The sequence below is a fragment of the Triplophysa rosa genome, unplaced genomic scaffold, assembly GCF_024868665.1.
Source record: "Triplophysa rosa unplaced genomic scaffold, Trosa_1v2 scaffold121_ERROPOS1305309, whole genome shotgun sequence".
NCBI classification, from domain to species: Eukaryota; Metazoa; Chordata; class Actinopteri; order Cypriniformes; family Nemacheilidae; genus Triplophysa; species Triplophysa rosa.
This window is the reverse complement of record NW_026634114.1, coordinates 66,911-87,598: the sequence shown is the minus strand read 5'-3', so window position 1 is coordinate 87,598 and position 20,688 is coordinate 66,911. Positions and strand designations below refer to the sequence as shown.

General features: G+C 44.2%; 1 protein-coding gene across 1 annotated transcript in view; it reads left to right on the top strand.

The window, feature by feature from the left end:
• Positions 1-220: 220 nt before the first annotated feature.
• Positions 221-20,688, top strand: part of LOC130549462 (uncharacterized) — a 32,189-nt gene continuing 11,721 nt past the window's right edge. The window contains exon 1 of the mRNA XM_057326674.1: positions 221-565. The gene's annotated coding sequence lies outside the window, so the exon portion shown is untranslated. The remainder of the gene's footprint in view (positions 566-20,688) is intronic.

Here is a 20,688-nt window from a genome sequence, read left to right as displayed (position 1 = left end):
TATATATTGCTTTGAGATCCACAGCCCTTTAACAGACAGAAATACTTGACGTGGCAATTGCATTCATATCAATCTTTGTAGCTCATCTCACTTTAATTAATAAAACAATACTACATTTATTTGATTATTTTGATATACATATATTTTATTTTTATTTAAAAGGTTGACGTTAGTTCAGAGCTCACATTTCGATGTTTAGATGTCTTTATCGCTCACCAGCAAGACAGGCACATACGTGTGCGCGCACTTGACACCTGTTAAGTCTTACTCTTTGGTCTTTAAATGTGCCATTTGTACTGCTGTTCGCAACTCGGTGTCTCGGACTACCTTAAAACTCTGACGCCAGGTCGCCATGGAAACTGTTTTACTCGCTTGGCTCAGAGAGAAGACAATGTGCTATATTTAAGAGTTTTTGAACCAAACCATCAGCTGGAATAACGATCGCGCACCCGTACCATTCATCCGCTGATGAAGCCTGCAAGAAAGAAAGAGAGCCATTGACTTAATCTGTGTCGCATTAATATCTGGACATCAACATTGACATCATCGCTCATCGCTGTTTGGGGTGAGTTAAAGAAATATTTCAACGTACTTGACATAATTGTTATTATTGAACAGAATTGCAGTGTTTATGGAATTGCAATGTGTCTGGTTACGTGATGACTTCATCAATGTCATAACGACATAGTAGTCAGTTTTTCAAGTTCGCAAAACCTTAAAAAAAAAAGCTAAAAACGCAGCTCTAGGATGTATGAAATACTTTCAAGGGGCCTATTTTTGATGACATAATGACACCAAGACATAACCATTGAATGATACCTTCTTGGGGAAAACTGGGACCTGTCACAATTTTTTAAAAAGTTTTATTGGTTTTGCATTGTTTAAATTGAATTGTATTAGTTTTAATGGAAACTATAATATATTGTGTCTGGTTCTCATGTAGTAGGCTATTGTTGTGTTGTCTTATAGTGGCATATATGTCAGGTGGATATGAACCATCTTAACATCATTTGGCAAGTTGTATCACATCTTGAAAGCATTCAATCCTCGCGGAAAAAAATGTTCTAAAGCGATAAATAAAAAACAACATTTGTAAATAAACATAAACAATCATACATAGAAAAACGGATGTGCTTGGTCCTCAATTTCTTTATGGGTTTAGTCTTGTTTAGTAAATCGTACTTGTTTGTCATGCACTCATTGTATTGGTTATATATGTTAAGAAGATTATACTAAATGATTACTGTACATTGTGTATAATTTTTTTAAATAAAAATCCAAGTTTGCTTATCCAAAACAAAATAAATATGACTCGTCGTTTTTAAATTTAAACGAACTGAAATGCACGTAACTCTCCGTCAGTCTGAAGCTGTTTTTTTCTGGGATGGCGTCTGTATCTGTGAATGGAGGAACAAGCAAATCCCACTCTATGACTCACAGCGGCTTCTTACGGCAGTGCGCGCGCGCTCGAAAAGGGCTAGGTAGGAAATGATCAGCTGCTGCGTCACAGGTCTGAAAAAGTGACGACGTCACAGCTAGCCTTCGTCTCGATCTCATCTAAGTCGTTGTATTACTGTGAATTCACATAAAATTGCAAGTTTAACAGGATCTTTCCAAGATATTTCAATAATAAAGTATAAAAATGTGTTTGATCTCTAGAAATAGTATCTGATAAGCAAAGGCGGTGGCAATAACACATTCCTTATTCCATTCAGTTGTATTTTTTCTTCCTTTGTGTGATTACAGATCACACAGACTAAACCATTAGTTTACAGATTAGTGTCAATATTGATGCAGAGACAATTACCTAAATGCCTCATTGACATATTTGTACAGGTGCCATGATTCATTAAGGAATTATGACCATTTACTGACATTTTAATTACTGTATGTCTGTGGTTTACAAAAACAATGAACGAATCTTTCCACTTCTCATTAACTCCCATATTAGGCTGTAAGAATATTACAACATAGCATTGTCTTATCATCACAACAAACAGGTTTAGAACTTGTGACAAAACAACAGCGCTACTGTTTGTGCCAGAGTAGTTATGTTTTAATGTTTAGATGTTAACTTGATCTTAACTTGACTGTGATGATTACATAATTAATTCAGTTGTTAAGTCATTCAACTTCCGGGCAGTGGTGCCCCAGAAAATTTTAATAGGGGTGGCCAAAGGAGGCCACAGCAAATCTTGAGGTGGCACATCAAAAGGAATTCAGTTTAATGTAAGTTACACGTATTTACCTATGTTTCTGGTTAATGTAACAATATTATTTTAATCAGGAATTTATTACTCTGTAAACAGCGTAGTTCTTTGCCTTGAAAAATAATTATACACCTATACTCCTCAGTGCTACATTTCTTTAAAAATTTTTTATAAAAAAGATGCATGTTGATTTTCTCATTATTCACTAATTGACTAGTCATCTAAACTAACTTTTGTAGTTTAGAAGCACTAGAGTAATTTTGGTTAATATTAAGTCAACACTGGAAACCTTATTGAGAAATGTTTAGTTAGTTAGTAGAAAATAACTAAGAACATACATTTATTAGGGGTTTGAATCTCACTGCTCTCACGATTCAATTCAATTACAATTATCATTATTAGGTAGTATTTACGTTCGCTTGAGAAAGCCAACATATTGTTGTTTGACTTATTAGTGGTGCTTTTGAAGCAAAGTATCACTATTGTTATGTCACCACACTCTGCAGAGGAATGATGCCACATGGGAACTGAAGTGAACTGGAGATTTAATGGGGTTAACAGGTGCACAATTAACAGGAAACATCCAAAAATAAACTTCCACGGGTTACCAAGGGTCGGTACTAGAAACGGGAGCTTAGTATAACAGAACACTAGACAACTAGACCTGACAACAAGTGAGAACAAACGCAAGGTATATATTAAGTCCAAGGGAATGTGAATCAGGTACAATCATGGCGTGAATGGGTGCAAAGGATCATGGGGAGTGAAATCAAAGGTCCGGTGAGAGGGAACAGGAATAGTCGGGAGAAGGCGCTGATGGGGGGCGTGGCTGGCAGTGGTGGAGAGCTCGTTACAGTAGCCCCCCTCCATGACCTCACAGGTTGACCACGTGGGGCGAGGGGCCGGACAGTTCGGGTGCGAGTTGTGGAAGTCTGTGAGGAGAGTGGGATCCTGAATGTCATCTCGAGCTATCCATGATTACTCTTCTGGTCCGTACCCCTCCCAGTCCACTAGGTATTCCAGACGGCTGCCTCGTCGCCTGGAGTCGAGGATGGATTCCACCCAAGAGATGTGCTTGAGGGGTGGAGGAGGCACGGGAGTATGCATTGGATGGGATTTAATCCGGTGGAAGACTGACGGAGGGAGTTCTGTGCATACTCAGCCCAGGCGAGGAAACAGTGCCAGCCCTGCTGATGGTTGTGGCAGTACGATCTCAGGTACCTCCCAATGTCCTCAATCTTACGCTCAGCCTGGCCGTTGGCTTGGGGGTGGTATCCGGAGGTTGAGCTGACTGTAATATTGAGGTGTTGGAAGAAGGCTTTCCATATTTGGGAGATGAATTGGGGGCCCCTGCCCGACACTATGTCTTCTGGTAGACCATAATTGCGGAACACATGGCTGAACTGAGCTTCCGCTGTTTTGAAGGCTGTGGGGAGTCGAGGTCACGTGATGAGTTTGCAGGCTTTGGAGAATCAGTCTACAGCCACTAGGATGCAGGTGTAAGTATTGGACAGGGGCAGATCCATGAGCAAGTCAACTGCGAGGTGGGACCATGGATGGTGTGGAATGGGTAATGGCATAAGTTTCCGTTCAGGCATCCGGCGAGGGGTCTTTAAGATGGCACAGACTGAGCGTCCCTGCACATATTGGGAGATATCCTGAGACATTTTCGGTCACCAGGAGCAGGCGGACAGGAGCGAGTGGGTTTGCTGACTGCCTGGGTGTCCCGATCCCGGAACGGAGTGAGGTGAGTAGGTTTTACCCTCAGGACCTCCCGGCGGAGCTTGGTTGTTACCTGCGGCGATCTCTTCGTTGATTTCCCATAGAATGGGGCTCAGGAAGACAGCTGGAGGGAGAATGGGATCCAGGCATGCAGAGTCAGGATGAGTGTGGAACTGGCGTGAAATAGCGTCTGCCTTCACATTCTTTGTCCCCGGGTGGTAATTGACTGTGAAGTTGAATCTGGTGAAGAACAGTGCCCACCGCGCTTGTCAGGGGTTTAAGCGTTTGACATCCTTCAGGTATTCTAGGTTGCGATGGTCTGTAATGACGAAGAATAGGTGTTTGGCTCCCTCCAGCCAGTGCCAGAGCCATTCCTCTATGGCGAGTTTGATTGCCAGCAGTTCCTGGTTGCAAATGTCGTAGTTCTGCTCCACCGGGGACAGCTTAAAAAATGTACAAGAATTAAATGTAAAAGCCCTAAAACAGAAAATTAATCATCATTCATCATAATCGCAATGATTTATTAGACAATTAATGGTCGGCCAAATTTCAGAATCGTGACAGCCCTACTCATACTTATAAGTGGTGTTTGAGAAGCAAAGCATCACTATTACTTTCTTGCGAGCCTATTATACTTTGAGCATGTGATCCCTACCGAGGGGTAACGTTTCCCCCAACTTGAACTTTGCTATGCAGCGAAATGTGAAATATCTTCGGAAGGGCTTGCGTTTCTGGTCTGTCGCATTCGCATTTGAATGGAAGTCAATGGAGCAAAAAGGCAAGTGTGACTGGGGCATTAGTGGTGTTTGCGAAGCAAATTAATAATTTCATGAATGAGGGCTCAAATCGACCGGCTTATTAAGGAGAGGTGTGCTATGACTTTTAAAAGAGAATAGGCGTAGAGTGCTCGTTAAGGGGGAGAAAAATCACCCGATAGACTCAAAGCAACAATGAGCTGTCTTTCGACTTTAAAATAATCTCTCTAAAATTATTTTAGTGGTAGGACAACTCTAACTGGATGAATTTTACTGCCGCTTCTACCTAAGCAGCCCTCTATCAGCTGAAATCACACTTGTAACTTTGGTTTGCCGGTAGGATCCCAAGCCCCGCCCATCATTTGCTTTACGGCATACATTGCGTTTTCCTCATAGCCTGGGTGAAGTTAGCCAACATCTAACAATAAGACGAGACCATCTAGTTCAACGCAAGTCTCCAAACCATCACCATGGCAGAGCATGCAAAAAAACCAAAGAGGGTTTTGTCGGAGGTAGCGAAGAAAAGAAAGAGAGAGAGTGACCGGACGTAGCGGTCCTGCTACCGGATTTGTAAGTGGTATATGTACATTTTTCTTACACTCCTGTACTTTTGAGCATATTTGTTATTAGGATGTGTTCAGGTTGTTCATTGGCACACCACCGGTTCACAATTTAGAACCGTAAGGTAGCTGAGAGATAATATTTTGTTGCCCTCGGAGGTGGACTCCTACAATGAAAATGTAAGTGATTTGTTACACGTCATAAAGTCATACCATATTACTAATTATTTAAGTTTTGTAATGTACAGTAGTTATAACAAATATCTGTTTCGACACCCAAGATCCACAAGCTAATTACCCGGTTTACTTTACGGCGGGAAGGTTATTCAAACAAAGAGGCTCTGTTACTTTACAGCCAAATAAACTTATGACAATGTACGATGTATAGGCTACTATAGACATTATTGCATGATCCACAATTCTGTGGACAACATTTTATTATATTATACAAATGACACCCTTTGCAAACAATGCTACATACGCAAGCTACACACACGAGAACAACTAACGTATGCACGCAAAAAAAGGTCTACCGTTCTTTGTTGTCATTATAGTATAGTAGTAAATTATGGAGTAACAATACATAAAACTTTGTAATGATATCTGGTTACATATGGTAACACAGGCTACTTTACCTAATCGGTGGACATAGTTTCAAAACAACTTAAACTCATAATGGTTGTTGTAAACTTTTGAAACCTTAGTGAACGCACAACGGTCCGCTATTGCATTGACATTTCTAAGCTCATGAACATTTTGCCATGCGAAACATCATTGCACACCTGCCAGTCATACGGGCTCTCGGGCAGTCCCTTGCTAGAAAATTGTACAAAGCTCCCAGATCTTCATACGGCCAAAGGAGACCACATTTGATCACAACCACGTCCCGATCAAACCCCTGCTCCTGCCCTCACGAGAAAGGGCCTCTGGTCGCCAGGCTGCAGTAGCAGACCCTCGGCAAGCCCGGGCCGCACCTCAGACTCTGGCGCTGCTAGCGCCCGACTGCTTTTCCGCTCAGCCAAGCCCCCGACAGAAACTTTTGACAGAGCCATGCTGGCCTCCATTTGGGGCACATGTCCTGGCTGCCTCCCCTCCTGACTTTCCATCTGTCTTCGCCCAAGGACCCGACCCAAGCGCCCGGCTGCCTCCTCACTCGGCTCCGGAGGCCACTTTCCTTCCTCTTTTCTCTCTTTCCTCTCAGCCTACCTACAGACACCACCCAACAGAATCAGAATCAGATCAGAATCAGAAGAGCTTTATTGCCAAGTGTGCTTGCACACACAAGGAATTTTCTTTGGTGTTGGAAGCTTCTAGTACAGACATTCAACACAATGACAATACAATGACAATACAATATAATACGATTATATCGAAGCCAGTATCGCCGCAGCGACTGCCCCCGCAGTGGCCCGTGCTTCCATCTCGTGCTCTGCCGAAGCAGACAACACCCAACTCGAAGCCAGTATCGCTGCCGCAGCCCGCACTTCAATTCAATTAAATCAAATTCAATTTTATTTATATAGCGCTTTTCACAATGTGCATTGTTCCAAAGCAGCTCTACAGTAGAAAATAAGAAAAACAGAACAACACAGAAAAGGTAAAACACAGCACAGTGCAGGGTGTTTATAGAACACGCAAGATCATTCCAGTGAGTGTAGTAGCTGTGTAAACGCCACTATCTACGTATGTACGGTAGCACTATCTATGTGGAAATTAAAATCAATACTTTATCAACGTTACAAAAAAGGTATGATGATAAGTCAGCCAACTCCTTCAGAAAATCAGTGTAGGGCCCAGGGGGTCTATACACAGTAGCCAAAGCAAGAGAAAACAATGGTTTTTACTTTTGTTTGGAACAATTATGTTCAATGCAAGCACTTCAAATGATTTAAATTCATGCTCTGTTCTCTGAGTTACAATAAGAAAGTCTCTAGAGATCGTTGTGACACCACCGTTGCTTCCATCTCATGCTCTGCCGCAGCAAACACCACTACTCAATAAGCCTGTATCGCCGCAGCGACCACCCCCCAGGGGCCCGTGCTTCCACCTCTCTCTGCCGCAACAAGACACCTCTACCTTATGTCGCAGCTGACACCACTACTCTCTGCCGCAGCAGACACCACTACTCCAGAAGCCTGTATCGCCGCAGTGACCACCCCCCAGGGGCCCGTGCTTCCATCTCTCTCCATGCACCAAGACACCTCTACCCTCTGCCGCAGCAGACACCATTACTCCAGAAGCCTGTATTGCCACAGTGACTGCCCCCCAGGGGCCCGTGCTTCCTTCTCTCACTGCTGCAGCCCCTGCCTTCACTCCCTCAGAAGCCTCCTTCTTTACTCAGCACTGCCGCAGCAGTGTCGCTCCCGCAGGAGCCTTTTCTTTACTTCGCACTGCCACAGTAGTGCCGCTCCCAGGCAAGCCTTCTATCTTCCTTCATTACTGCCGCAGCAGCACTCGCTCCAGTGGAGCCCAGTTCTCTGCCCCGAGGCTGCTGCAGCTCCCCTTACCTTCGCTCCCCCAGGAGCCCCATTCTTTATTCAGCACTGCTGCAGCAGTGTCGCTCCCACAGGAGCCTTTTCTTTACTCCACACTGCCACAGTAGTGCCGCTCCCAGGCGAGCCTTCTATCTTCCTTCATTACTGCGGCAGCAGCGCTCGCTCCAGTGGGGCCCAGCCCTCTTCCCCGAGGCCACACTGCCGCAGCAGTGTCGCTCCCCCAGAGCCTTTTCTAGAGTAGTGCCACTCCCGCAGGAGCCTTCCTATCCATTTCCCACTGCAGCTGCAATACCTGCTCCCCCAGGAGCTCAACCCTCTCCTCAGAGGGCAGAACAGCATCTCTCCCATTCACTCCCACGTAGCTCTAGCCGCACTCAGCGCTACTGCAGTAGTGTCGCTCCCGCAGTAGCCTTTTCCAGACCCCGCAGGCTGCAGTAGTGCCTCGCTCCACATCTTCCTTTCTCACTGCCACAACACCAGACCTGGGGCCCTCTCCCCGGACAAGGGGCGGGTGCTCCAAGTTCGGAGGAACCACCAAGCTCGGAGCCCTCTCCCCGGACAAGGGGCGGGCGCTCCAAGTTCGGAGGAACCACCGAGCTCGGAGCCCTCTCCCCAGGACAGCACACCAAATAAGCATAATGTCTGTCCCCCATCTGTAGTTATTATATGCAAGGTGAATTTGTGAATAAGTAATTACAGAAAACCCCTCAACATGATATTACAGGCAGCACATAGGAACTGCTACCAGCATTACAGAGGCCAACAAAGCAGTACCATAAATTAAAAAGTCACATAACAACCTGTTTTTACTTTAACATTACCTTCATAGGGCACTTTCTCAAAGACACCCAACGTTCGTGTTTCCGAAAGTGTTAGAGATGGAGCTTGCTTGTTCCCCCTCACGTTTTCTTCCTCTCCCATGCTTGTAGGGCCGCTTTCTTTTTTGTTTGGCTTGCAAGGGTGGTAAACTTTTCTTCACAGCCTCAGCTGTATGGTTAATGCCAGACCCTGCAGACACATTATCGACAACTCTTGCCCACTCCCAGTCTTTGTCTTCGTGAGTGAACGGAGGTAAAACTTACCAAATAGTATCGGCTTTGCCTTTTCAACCAAACTTATTAAAATTTCTATTTCCGCGGCACTAAAATTAACCCTCTAAGCGCCAAAGTCGCAGAATTGCGACAAGACGTCATACTTCATAAAATAGGCTGTAGATCCTAATATGGTGTAATATCTCATTTGTATTCCATACCACTAGATGGCAGACATGTAGTACTTCAATTCTAGACCAAAATGACGTCATGTTCCTATTCAAAGTGTTCGAGCAAATAGCAGAGCAAGTGAGCTATCGTGTCATTGAAGCGGAAGCAGTTTAGTTCAGAGCGTCAGAGTAAATTGTGAGATTTGTGAGAGAAAATCGCCAAATTGATAATAAAAGGTTGTACCGCGAGGGTGTGTTGCGAATGTTATTCGCCGATTCTGACTCTGAAGGGGAATATTTACCTTTTGGAAATCACGATCGGTCGTCGAATGACCGCGCGTCTCCCGGTACAGCTGTGCAGCGCAATGGTGCCGCCGTGCAAGGTGTGAATCTTCACGAAGCACAAACGAGCGATCATTTCGACCCTGCCTAACGTAGATGGGGGTGGCAGGGGTGAACGTGGTCGTAGTGTCTATAGGAGAGCTGTTGCTAGAGGTAGAGGCAGCTGATTGGGCAGATAGCTGGTCAACTGATCAAAAAATAGGCACATGCATTTTACTATGGCACAGTAATATAGTAATAATTTTTCTATAGTTACTAATAGTTTTACTGTTAATTTCCTCTTTTCCTGATCATTTGGAATAAGGATCAAAGAGTAAAAAAACATGCAAATAAGTTCAAACATTAATTCAATATCTACTATTTCCTGAATATTATGAAATTCAAGTTGGCCGCTCCTGATGACATCATAATATGCAAATTAGATGAGTATATTTACACTCCACATAAACTTTTGGTCATGCCCAACATTTTTCTAATTTACAGAAGTTCTCTATCTTTAAGTCCTTTCAAGCCACAAGCTATTGAAATCTTGATGTCAAAATCCAGCATGTTTTCCAAAAAACCCTGGCGCCTAAAGGGTTAAAAGCTTGCCGTTTTTGTTTTTCCATTTTGTATACCTCATCAGCAGCTCGTGCAGTGTTGGTTGCTTGGTAACAGACCTGAAAGTGGATTGCCGAGCTTGATGGTGCAATTTAGGATTTCCTAACTAGTGTCACAGGGTCATCATGAAGCTATGAAGCCACGCCCATAGCAACCATTTACAGCAACCTAGCAACGGATCTCATAGACTTCCATTATAAAAGGTCCGAATGGATATTTTTGCAGCACAGGGTAGTGGAGACAAGGGAGTGGGCTCAACCAGGATCCCAGGATCTTCATTAAGCTACGAAGCCACCCCCATAGCAACAAAACATGTTAACTTGGCAGCCGTTTAACAAGACCTATATCTTTTCATCAGAACATCGTAGAGACATGGGGGTTGGTTTGTTTCACTTGTGGCTTAGAGTATAATCAGTTGGCAGATGCCAAGCCACGCCCATAGAAACCAAGCAGGTTTGCCTAGCAACCATTTAGAAAGACCTATATCTCTGCATCAGAACATCGTAGAGACATGGGGCTTGGTTCGTTTCACTCGTGGTTTAGAGTATTATCAATTGTCAGATGCCAAGCCACGCCCATAGGAACCAAAGAGAATAGCTTAGCAACTGTTTAGCCAGACCTATATCTCTGCATCAGAACATCGTAGAGACATGGGGGTTGGTTCATTTAACTTGTGGCTCAGAGTATCATCAATTGGCACATGCCAAGCCACGCCCATAGTAACCAACAGATTAGTTTTGCAACCATTTAGCCAGACCTATGTCTCTGTATCAGAACATCTTAGAGACATTGGGGCTGGTTAGATTCTTTTGGGGCTTAAAATGTCAATACCCTAGTGAATGTGTCATGATTCTGCCTCATCTTGTCATGTCTTTCTTGATCTTGTGGCAGAATCACGGCAGGATCCGCTGTTTAATGTGGAGAAAAGCATTTTGGCCCACTTGGCTTTCCACATGCTCTCTCTGGTCGCGTCTCTGTTCCCGCCCTCTTGTTCCTTGTTTAGCTCTCCATCAGTGTTTCATCCCGACATCTGTCCCCTGTTAATTATCCTTTGTTAGTCTCCCTTTATAATGCCTTCATGTTCATTGTTCTGTGTCAATACAATGACCACTGCTGCCTGCAATTGGGTTCTTCCCACACATTTCCTGTCAGAATGACCGAACCCTACTGAACCCAGCAGGCAGCAAAGACCCAGTGGACAGCTATGGCAGAATCGATAGCAGCCCGGAGAAGCCACCATGCCCATATCCTGTTCGGGCTCAAACAGAGGGGCATACCCCTAAAGGACTTTGCCATGGACATCCTGTCCATTGTGCGCTACTCAGCGTTCAACGAGGTCGGACTAAAGGTGATCTTTAACAGCTGCCTCGATGAACCCCTTGAACCCGCAGACTTTCGCAGGCTGAGACCCCTGCCTGCATGATGGACCAAGAGGAGCCCAGGGAATCTTCCATGACGGAGTCCTCCGCGGGGCTGGCAACTATTCCTGAGGGTCGGGCTCTGTAGGTCGGGGTGGTGGGCATCAACACACTGTCCGCCTCACCCTCGACAGCCTCTCCACCTCCAGCGAGCCTCCGTGGCAGGCAGGGATGCAGGGAGTCGTGGGACTCCCCGTCCGACTCCTCCAGCATGGAGCTAGCCACACCCCCTGTCGCCTCCCTACAGCCGACCACATTTGCAGTGGGCCGGTCCAAGAAGAAGAAGCCGAGGAAGGGGGCGCTGACCGTGCAGGCCTCCAGTCCCGGCCCAGCCGCAGCGCCGGCATCCAGCCCTCTCCAGCAGACATCCAGTCCTGTCCAGCCACAGGTGTCCAGTCCTGTCAGGCCACAGGCGTCCAGTCCTGTCAGGCCACAGGCATCCAGTCCTGTCAGGCCACAGGCATCCAGTCCTGTCCGGCCACAGGCATCCAGACCTGTCCAGCCTGCGTCCAGTCTGGTGCAGCCGACATCCAGTCCGGTGCAGCCGGTACCCTGTCCTGTCCAGCCGGTGATCAAGACCGCCATCCTCCCGGAGTCCAGTCCAGCCGGCGTCCCAGCCGGTGACTCAGCCGGTGTCCCAGCCGGCAACTCACCCGGCCTTCCAGCCGGCAACTCACCCGGCCTTCCAGCCGGCGACTCAGCCAGTCCCTAGCCGTGTCCAGCCGGCCTTACAACCGGTCTCACATACCTTGTCCGGTCAGGCCATACGGCCGGCAGTTTCCCCCAGGACTTCCCCTACTAAGTCCTCTGGGACTCCACATTCTCGAGCATCCCCACGTACTAAGACTGTTCCCCCTTGTCCAAACTCGTATGGACTTCCCCCCATGGACTTTCTTGTTCCCCCTCCCTTGTTTGTTTTTTTATTTGTCACCCCAACCCCTTTGTCATGCATTCTTGTCTGCCCCTGATTTTATTTTCCATGTTTTGTTGGTTCTCGTCATTGTCACAGTCTGTCTTGTCCTGTTTGTCACCTTGAGTAGCGTCAGGATATCGCTCCTTAAGGCGGGGGTTCTGTCATGATTCAGCCTCATCTTGTCATGTCTTTCTTGATCTTGTGGCAGAATCACGGCAGGATCCCCTGTTTAATGTGGAGAAAAGCATTTTGGCCCACTTGGCTTTCCACATGCTCTCTCCGCTCCCAACCCATCCGTGTTGTGTCCAGTATGTGCACTGCGCCTCTACTTGGACCGCACGCAGAGCTTCAGATGCTCTGAGCAGCTCTAATCAGCATCTTGATATGCCACACCTGTGAGGTGGATGGATTATCTCGGCAAAGGAGAAGTGCTCACTAACACAGATTTAGACTGATTTGTGAACAATATTTGAGAGAAATAGGCCTTTTTTGTACATAGAAAAAGTCTTAGATCTTTGAGTTCAGCTCATGAAAAATGGGGGCAAAAACAAAAGTGTTGCGTTTATACTTTTGGTCAGTGTAATAACTGAATTGAATTATAAGGTCCGTCTCATTCATCTCATTCTTGGTTTCAAGACGTCGAACACGATTTTCTTAAAGGGCTCGTCGGATTAACATTTTCCACAAGTTGACATGATTTATTATGGCAGGAGTGCCCAAACTCAGTCCTGGAGATCTACTGTCCTGCAGAGTTTAACTCCAACCAGAACTTTGCAGGATAGTAGAGCTCCAGGACCGAGTTTGGGCACCCCTGTATTACAGTCTTCATGAAATGTCTGTCACATATTTATCTTAAAAACAATCAATGGCTGTGTAAACGACACCCTTTTTGCCTTGTCTAAAACACCTATGCTCAAAGCAACCAGTTTTGGTGTATGTCTCTTTAAATGCTGATGAGTTACTGCGCACCCCACCTCTCTTCTGTCCGGGGTGTTGACACAACACATATGTCGTGCAGTGATTCCCAATACTGGTCCTCGGGGCACACCTCCCATAATGTTTTAGATTCAACCTGATTCAACTCATCAGCTTTTTGTTGTGTTAATTAGGGAGACATTTCAAACATTCTGGGAGGTTTGCCCAGAGGGACCAGGGTTGGGAAACACTGGTGTAGTGCATGCCATGGCCATGCTGTGTGTGTAAACATACAGATTAATGGGTGGTAATATTATAATAAGAACCCCTTCCTATGTGTTACACCCCGTTGCATGTTGATCTATGTTTCTGCCTGTGTTTTGATTAAGGACTGTGATTGTCAACTGGTTTCACCAGTACCATTTCCTGTTTGTCCCTCCATCTGTGTATTTATAGCCCTTTTGTTCAATTGTCTGTTATCTATCATTGTTTTATGTTACGCCCTTGTGTATTCTTGTGTGTTGCTTGTTACCTGCTCTTGTTTCTCTGGGTTTTTGGATTCCATGTTTCCCTGTGGACTTTAGTAAAGGACTTTATACCGCATTTGGATCTGCTCCCTGTTTTCCTGCACATAACAGAACGATTGACCACTTATGGATCCAGCAGTCTGTTTGGCCTGTCTCAGCCAAGGTAATAATTCCCTCGAGGACCATGTACAGACTTTCTTGGACATTGCATGTTTTTCCAAATATTTGGAATGTTTGCTAATCGATCTTTTTCGTGATAGTCTTAATGGTCATTTCAAATGTTTCGGTCCTCAGGGGTCCTTGGCTCAGATTTTAGACTATGCTCTTTTATCTTGTGGCTCCCCCTTCACCATGGGTGAGGTGGAGGCTTCCCCTGAACAATTATTTTTGAGGGGGGGTTGGGGCAGTAGGCTGTGGGCTCCAGTGGCCACGAAGCCTGGCAGTTCAGAAGATGGCCGCCACGCCAGAGCCTCCTGCCATTATGAAAGCCACGCTAAGGTCAATCAGCCACCATGGATGACATTGTGTTTACATGTGTCATCATGGGCGACACTCCATAGTTTCCAGGCATCAAACCAGAGTTCCCAGTCGTCATGAGTATTGCATCCAAAGGCTTCCAGCAGTGGAGATTGTAGACGTGTGTCCCCTGTCAACTATGCGGCCTGTAGTGGCTACAGCTCTGTGGTGTGTGTGTGGTCTATTCTCTGTTACTCAGTCTCCCCAGAGGTTGCTGCAGCCCACGAACCTGAGGCTGGTCCAGTCCATGACTCCACCCCCGAGCCAAGTCCAGTCCATGACTCTACCCCTGAGGCAAGCTCAATCCACAAATCCATCCCTGAGCCAAATCAAGTTTAAGAGCCCACTCCTGAGTCTAGTCAAGCCCAAGAGTCTGTACCTGAGTCTAGTCAAGCCCAAGAGTCTGTATCTGGGACTAGTAGAGGCCAAGAGTTCATTCCTGAGTCTAGTCAAACCCAAGAGTCTGGTGAGTCTAGTGAAGTCCAAGAGCCCGTTCCTGAATCTAGTCCAGTCCATAAATTCTTTCCTGAGCCAAGTTCAGTCCATGAGTTCGTTCCTGAGTCTACTCATGCCCAAGAGTCCATTCCTGAGTCAAGTCCAGTCCATGAACTAGTTCCTGAGCCCATTCCAGCCCAGTCTGATCGACCTAAGCCACCAGGGGCTCCACCTATTCCACCTGCTCTGCCTCTGTTCTGGTTGCCGCACTCTGTTTTGCCACCACCACCATGGTCGCCGCCTTCAGATCAGTCAGCTCTGCCTCTGCTCCTGCTCTGGTCACCACCCATTAAGCTGATGACTCCACCCTCCACTCCGCCTCCAGTTCCATCAGCTCTGCCTCTGGATCTGCCCCCCCTTCAGCTCTGCTGACTCCTCCGTGGCCGCAGCCTTCAACTCAGCTGGCTCCTCCCCCTGCTCTGTCAGCTCCGCCTCCTGCTCAGCTGGTCCTGGCTCCAGGTCCGACCTGGACTCTGCCTCCTGTTCTGCCTCTAGTTCTCTCTTGGGCTCCTCTTCAGCTCAACCAGCTTGTCCTACTCCTGCTACTCTGCCTCCCATGCCAACCCTCCCTCAGTTCCGCCTACACTCCACTGACCTCCTTTTTTGGGCGTCTGGAATCCGCCCTTGGGGTGGGGGGTTATGTTACACCCCGTGGCTGGCACCTCGGCTCTCCACTTGAGGACACCATGTGTTTTGATTAAGGACTCAATTTCCTTTAATGCATTGTGTCCTTTGATTGTTAACTGGTTTCATCTGTGTCCCATCCTGTTTGTGCCTGCCCTTGTGTTCACTTGTCTGTTGTCGATCGTTGTTTTATCTTACACCCTTGTGTATTCATGAATGTTGCTTGTTACCTGCTCTTGTTTCTCATGGTTTTTGGATTCCATGTTGCCCTGTGTACTTTAATAAAGGACTTTATACTGCATTTGGATCCGCTCCCTATTTTCCTGCCTGCCCTACACATAACACTATATCACAAGAGGAGCGAAATCTGATCGGCTCGATTTCTCAAATGCTTGTAGAGAAAAGCTCACCAAAACAAAGTTACTGGGTTCTTCTTTTTCAACTTTTTTGAGTTGGTAGATTATAGCACTTAAACACGGAAAAACTTGGATTTTTATCCGATAAGCCCTTTAAAAACACTCACATCAACAAATTACCTTTTGATCAAATGTATCATTTCCGGTGGCGCGGCACAGCTGCGACTCGGGCACGAGAGAGCGGGATGTTTTATTTTGTTAGTTCTGAGTTTAAGCTGTGTTTACGTTTGTGTGGTTATTCGGAAGTATACGGGAACAAATAACGATGGAGAAAAAGAAAATTGAAGTACTGATGTTACTAGTGGTGATGCAACATGATATTGCTGATATCACTGCAACAGGTGGACATGACCAAGTGTTACGGGCCTGCAGCAGGGAATGGTTGCTATCTTTACGGAGAAAGGTGGTAATAGAGCCGGGTTTGCTGGATTCTGTCCCAGAGGAGTTGTTGCGACGGGAGACCGTCGGCCGCGGAAACAAGGGAGAAGAGGTGGCATCGACTCCGTCAGAAGAGCCATAAGTTACCGCTGCCGTCAATACTCTTCAGTAATGTTCATTCCCTGAGGAACAAGATGAAAGAGCTACGTTTGAACGCAAGGGTCTGCAATGAATATCGTGAGTCGTGTCTCCTGATCAATGCTGAGAGCTGGCTTCAAAGTGATTGTGCACGTGCAGGGTTTTTCTAACGTTCGCATGGACAGGAATAACAACTCGGGGAAAACGAGAGGAGGTGGCATTTGTGTTTTCATTAAGGACTCTTGGTGCAGGAACTATTCAGTAAAGGATACGGTACTCCTGATCTTGAACTGATATGTTTAAATTTAAGACCTAACTATCTGCCTAGAGACTATGGGAATATCTTTATCTGTGCTGTATATATTCCGCCCAGTGGGGATGCATCAAAAGCTGCTTCAAGAGTAGCTGATCAGCAACTCCAAAACAAACCAGATGCACCGATTTTTGTATTAGGAGACTTAAATCATTGTAAAATGGACTATGCTCTCCCAGGGTTTTATCAGTATGTCTGTAATGGTACACGGAAAAACAAAATATTAGACAAATGCTATGGTAACATCAAGCAAGCATATGTAGCTAAGATTAAACCTCCTCTTTCAAATTATATACCATACCATAATACCATCTAGTTAATTCCTATTTTTAGGTCCGCTTTTAGGAAGAGTGGCTGTTTTCAGTCTACAAATTGGGAGATTTTTTACCAACATGTGATGATGATATTGACAGTATTGTGGAGGTGATTACAGGGTTTATTCAATTTTATGTCGATATTGTGGTACCAAAAAAGACAATCAAGATCAATCCCAATAATAAGGAATACATTACTCCTGAGATTAAGCATTGTATTAGAAGGATAAATCAAGCTTTTAAAAATAATAATACTAGGGAACTTTGAGAAATTGAAGGAGAATTAAGGATAAAATTGAGGGAAGCGAGAGAGCAACAGAACTTACGTGTTAGAGGAGCAGTTTCTACTAAGGATTCAAAAAAGTTGTGGGATGTTGTGAAAGGAATGATTAATCTGGATTCAAACAAGAAAGGAATACTAGTGTTAAACTAATTTGAAAAAGCAAATGAATTAAATGACTTCTACAGACGAATTGAATGACTTCTACAAATGATTCAAATTGGCTGGGAGTGGTAATACTGTCAAGTGCAAAGATTTGATTAGTTTAGTAATATGTGATTTTACCGCTTTTTAATCTTGCATACACTACACTTCCATAATATAAATCCTCTGAGGGTTTAGGCTGCATTAGTTAGATCAACCGGATCCAGGAACACTTCCAACAACAACTGATGTACTTGTTGCATCAAAGAGTGCAGAACAGTACTCTACTCTCAGCCAGTCTTGTCTCATTGTTCCAAGGTTACCACAGTGAGCAGGATGCAGTTCATGCCCAGACCTGATGCTAGAGCGGAGAATGGGAAGCAGTGACAGGACAAGAGCTGAGATGATAGAGCTGGATAAAGAAGGACGCAGCAACTTGACACGTCTTCACTACAAAATTTCAAATGCTATTAGATTATTAATGATAATGTTAAATCTATAATTTACCATATTAGTAAATTTATTTATTTTTATTTAGCCTTGTTGTGCAAGCACTGTCGAGCTTGTGCAGAGGCAGCAGCTTTTGCGAGAGGGGAACTGGAATCCCCTGGATGGGCCTGGGTTCTCCTGAGGTTTTTTTTCTCAATTGGAGTTTTGGGTTCCTCGCCACCTTTGCATACTGTTTTGCACTGTTTGCCTGGCCGGGGGTACTGCTTTAGAATAAGAATTTTAAAGTTTTACATAAATTTATAGTCTGTTTAATATTTGACCTGTGTTTCTCTCTCCTTTATCTTAAATGTGTGCTTTCTGCGCGTCCGTGTGTGTGTCTATGTCTGTGTGTTTTAGTATGTGTGCATATTGTGTGTGTGGAGCGTTTGTATGTGGGTATGTCTGTCTTCTCTGTTTTCACCTTTTTCTTGTTTTTATAGGTATAACTTGAATTGTTTTGCTTATAGTCAATATGTCTCATGTACAGCTGCTTTGTAAAAATGACAATTCTAAAAAGCGCTATATACTGTAAATAAAGTTGAGTCGAGTTGAGTTGAGTTGAGATAGGATTGCTGTCAATTATCAATTGATACTGGCAATATTCCCATTATATGGAAAAAAGATGTCATTATTCCTGTTTCAAAAAAACATCCACCACAGGTAAATAGTGACTTTAGACCAGTGCCATTAACATGGCAGTCCATAGTGATGGAATCTCTTGAACGTATTGTGACAAGGAAAGGAGAATGTATCTTTAGACCCTTTTTTAATTTGCTTATAAGGAAGAAAGGTGTACAGAGGATGCTCTAAATACTTTGACACATTTTTCCTTAAAACACCTTGAAGATCCTGCAGCTTATGTTAGAATTATGTTTATGGATCTGAGTTCTGCATTTAATACTATACTTCCAGATATTCTGTTAACTAAGTTGAAGGAGATGCAGGTGAATCCTTATAATTAATTGGTATTGTGCTTTCTTAATTGGACGACAATAGCAGGTAAAAATTAATTCAACACTCTTTGATATAACAATCACAAACGTTGGTGCTCCTCAAGGTTGCGTAAGTTCCCACCTTCTTTTCACATTGTACACAAATGACTGTAGGAACCAGCATGCGAATAATCTTATTATAAAATTTTTATATTTATATTCTATACTCAGTTTATTGACAAAGAATTCAGATGTTGACACGTATAGATCAGAGATAGAAGGGGTTGTGAAATGGTGTAAGGAACACAACCTGGTGTTGAATCTCAAAAAAACAAAATAACTGATTTTTGACCCTAGACTTATGGGTGATCATAGCCCAATTTTGGTTAATGAGGAGGAAGTGGAGCAGGTAACAACATGTAAGTATCTGGGCATCTATTTTGATTCTCATTTGAAATGGGTTCAGCAAGTGGAGTATGTTTGCGTATGCTCCAGTCAGTGTTTGCATTTTTTGAGTAGGCTTAGGGTCTGTGGGGTGGAAAAAAATATCATGTTGTTGTTCTAAAGATCAGCTATTGAATCTATAATATGTTATGGTCTTACAATGTGGTATGTTATTTGACTGTTAAACTCAGGTTACAACTTCAAAATGTGATTAAAAGAGCCGCAAAAATAATTGGTATGTTTCCCCTATTTTCTCTTCAGTAGATATTTGAGAGGTCTGTTAGAAAGGAGAGTCTCAAAATTATCGGTGATCCAAGCCATATTCTCTATGAAGAGTATTACTTACGCCCTTAGGCAGGAGATATAGGATGCTTGTAAACTGAATAGGTAAAATTTTTCTTTGATTCCATTATCAGTTAAACTGTTGAACGGTAAATGACGGATTTGTAGTGTGTGATGTGTAATGTGATGGTTGGCATGTAAGGGAAGTGTATTATTAGGTTTGTTTAAGAGGGATACATATGTGTTGGGATATGTAAGGTGATGGGTAATATGGAATGTGAATGTATTATTTTTCTTCTGTGTGTGTGTATTCTAGTCTCTTGGTTTGCAATATGCACATGTACTAACACACATAGACGCGCACGCACGCACGCACGCACGCAAACACACACACACACACACGTACACAGACAAGTACGCACACACACAGACACGCAGTGAGAGCACACATTTAAGATAAAGGAGAGAGAAGCACAGGTCAAATATAACAGACTATATATTCCTATATGCAATACTAATTAAGTAAAACTTTAAAATTCTAATTCTAAAGCAGCCCCCCTGCCAGGCAGATGCAAAACAGTATGCAAACGGTGGCAAGGACCCCAAAACTCTAATTGGGAAAAAAAAACCTCAGGAGAACCCAGGCCAAACCAGGGGATTCCAGTTCCCCTCTGGCAAAAGCTGCTGCCTCTGCACAAGCTCCAGAGAGCTTGCACAAGGCTAAATAAAATAAATAAACTTACTAATAATGTAAATTATAGTTTAAGATTATCATTAATAATCTAATAGCATTTGAAATTACAATAGTAATTGAAATTCTATAATGCTTGTTCCAGCTGTGTGCAGTCCACTTACACAATTTATATTTTACAAGTAAAACTACACACATTGCACTACAGTGTGATCTGCTTTATGTATGAAAGCAAACCACACTGTAGTGCAGTGTGTGCCGTTTGACTTCTAAAGTGTAAACATTATAGGTAAGCTAAAGCACTGTCTGCTTTATGTATAATACACAGTACACATAAATGCTATATATATATATATGTTTTTGTACTGTGAATCACGCATAAAGCAAACCACACTGCAGTGCAATGTGTGTCGTTTGACTTCTAAAGTGTAAACAGTATAGGTAAGCTACAGCACGCTCTGCTTTATGCATAATACACAGTACACATAGACACTGTTTATTGTTGTATGTGACTGTACCTTACTGGCATGTGTGTATTGTGTAGGTGGACTTAAAACAGTTGCTTAACAAAGTT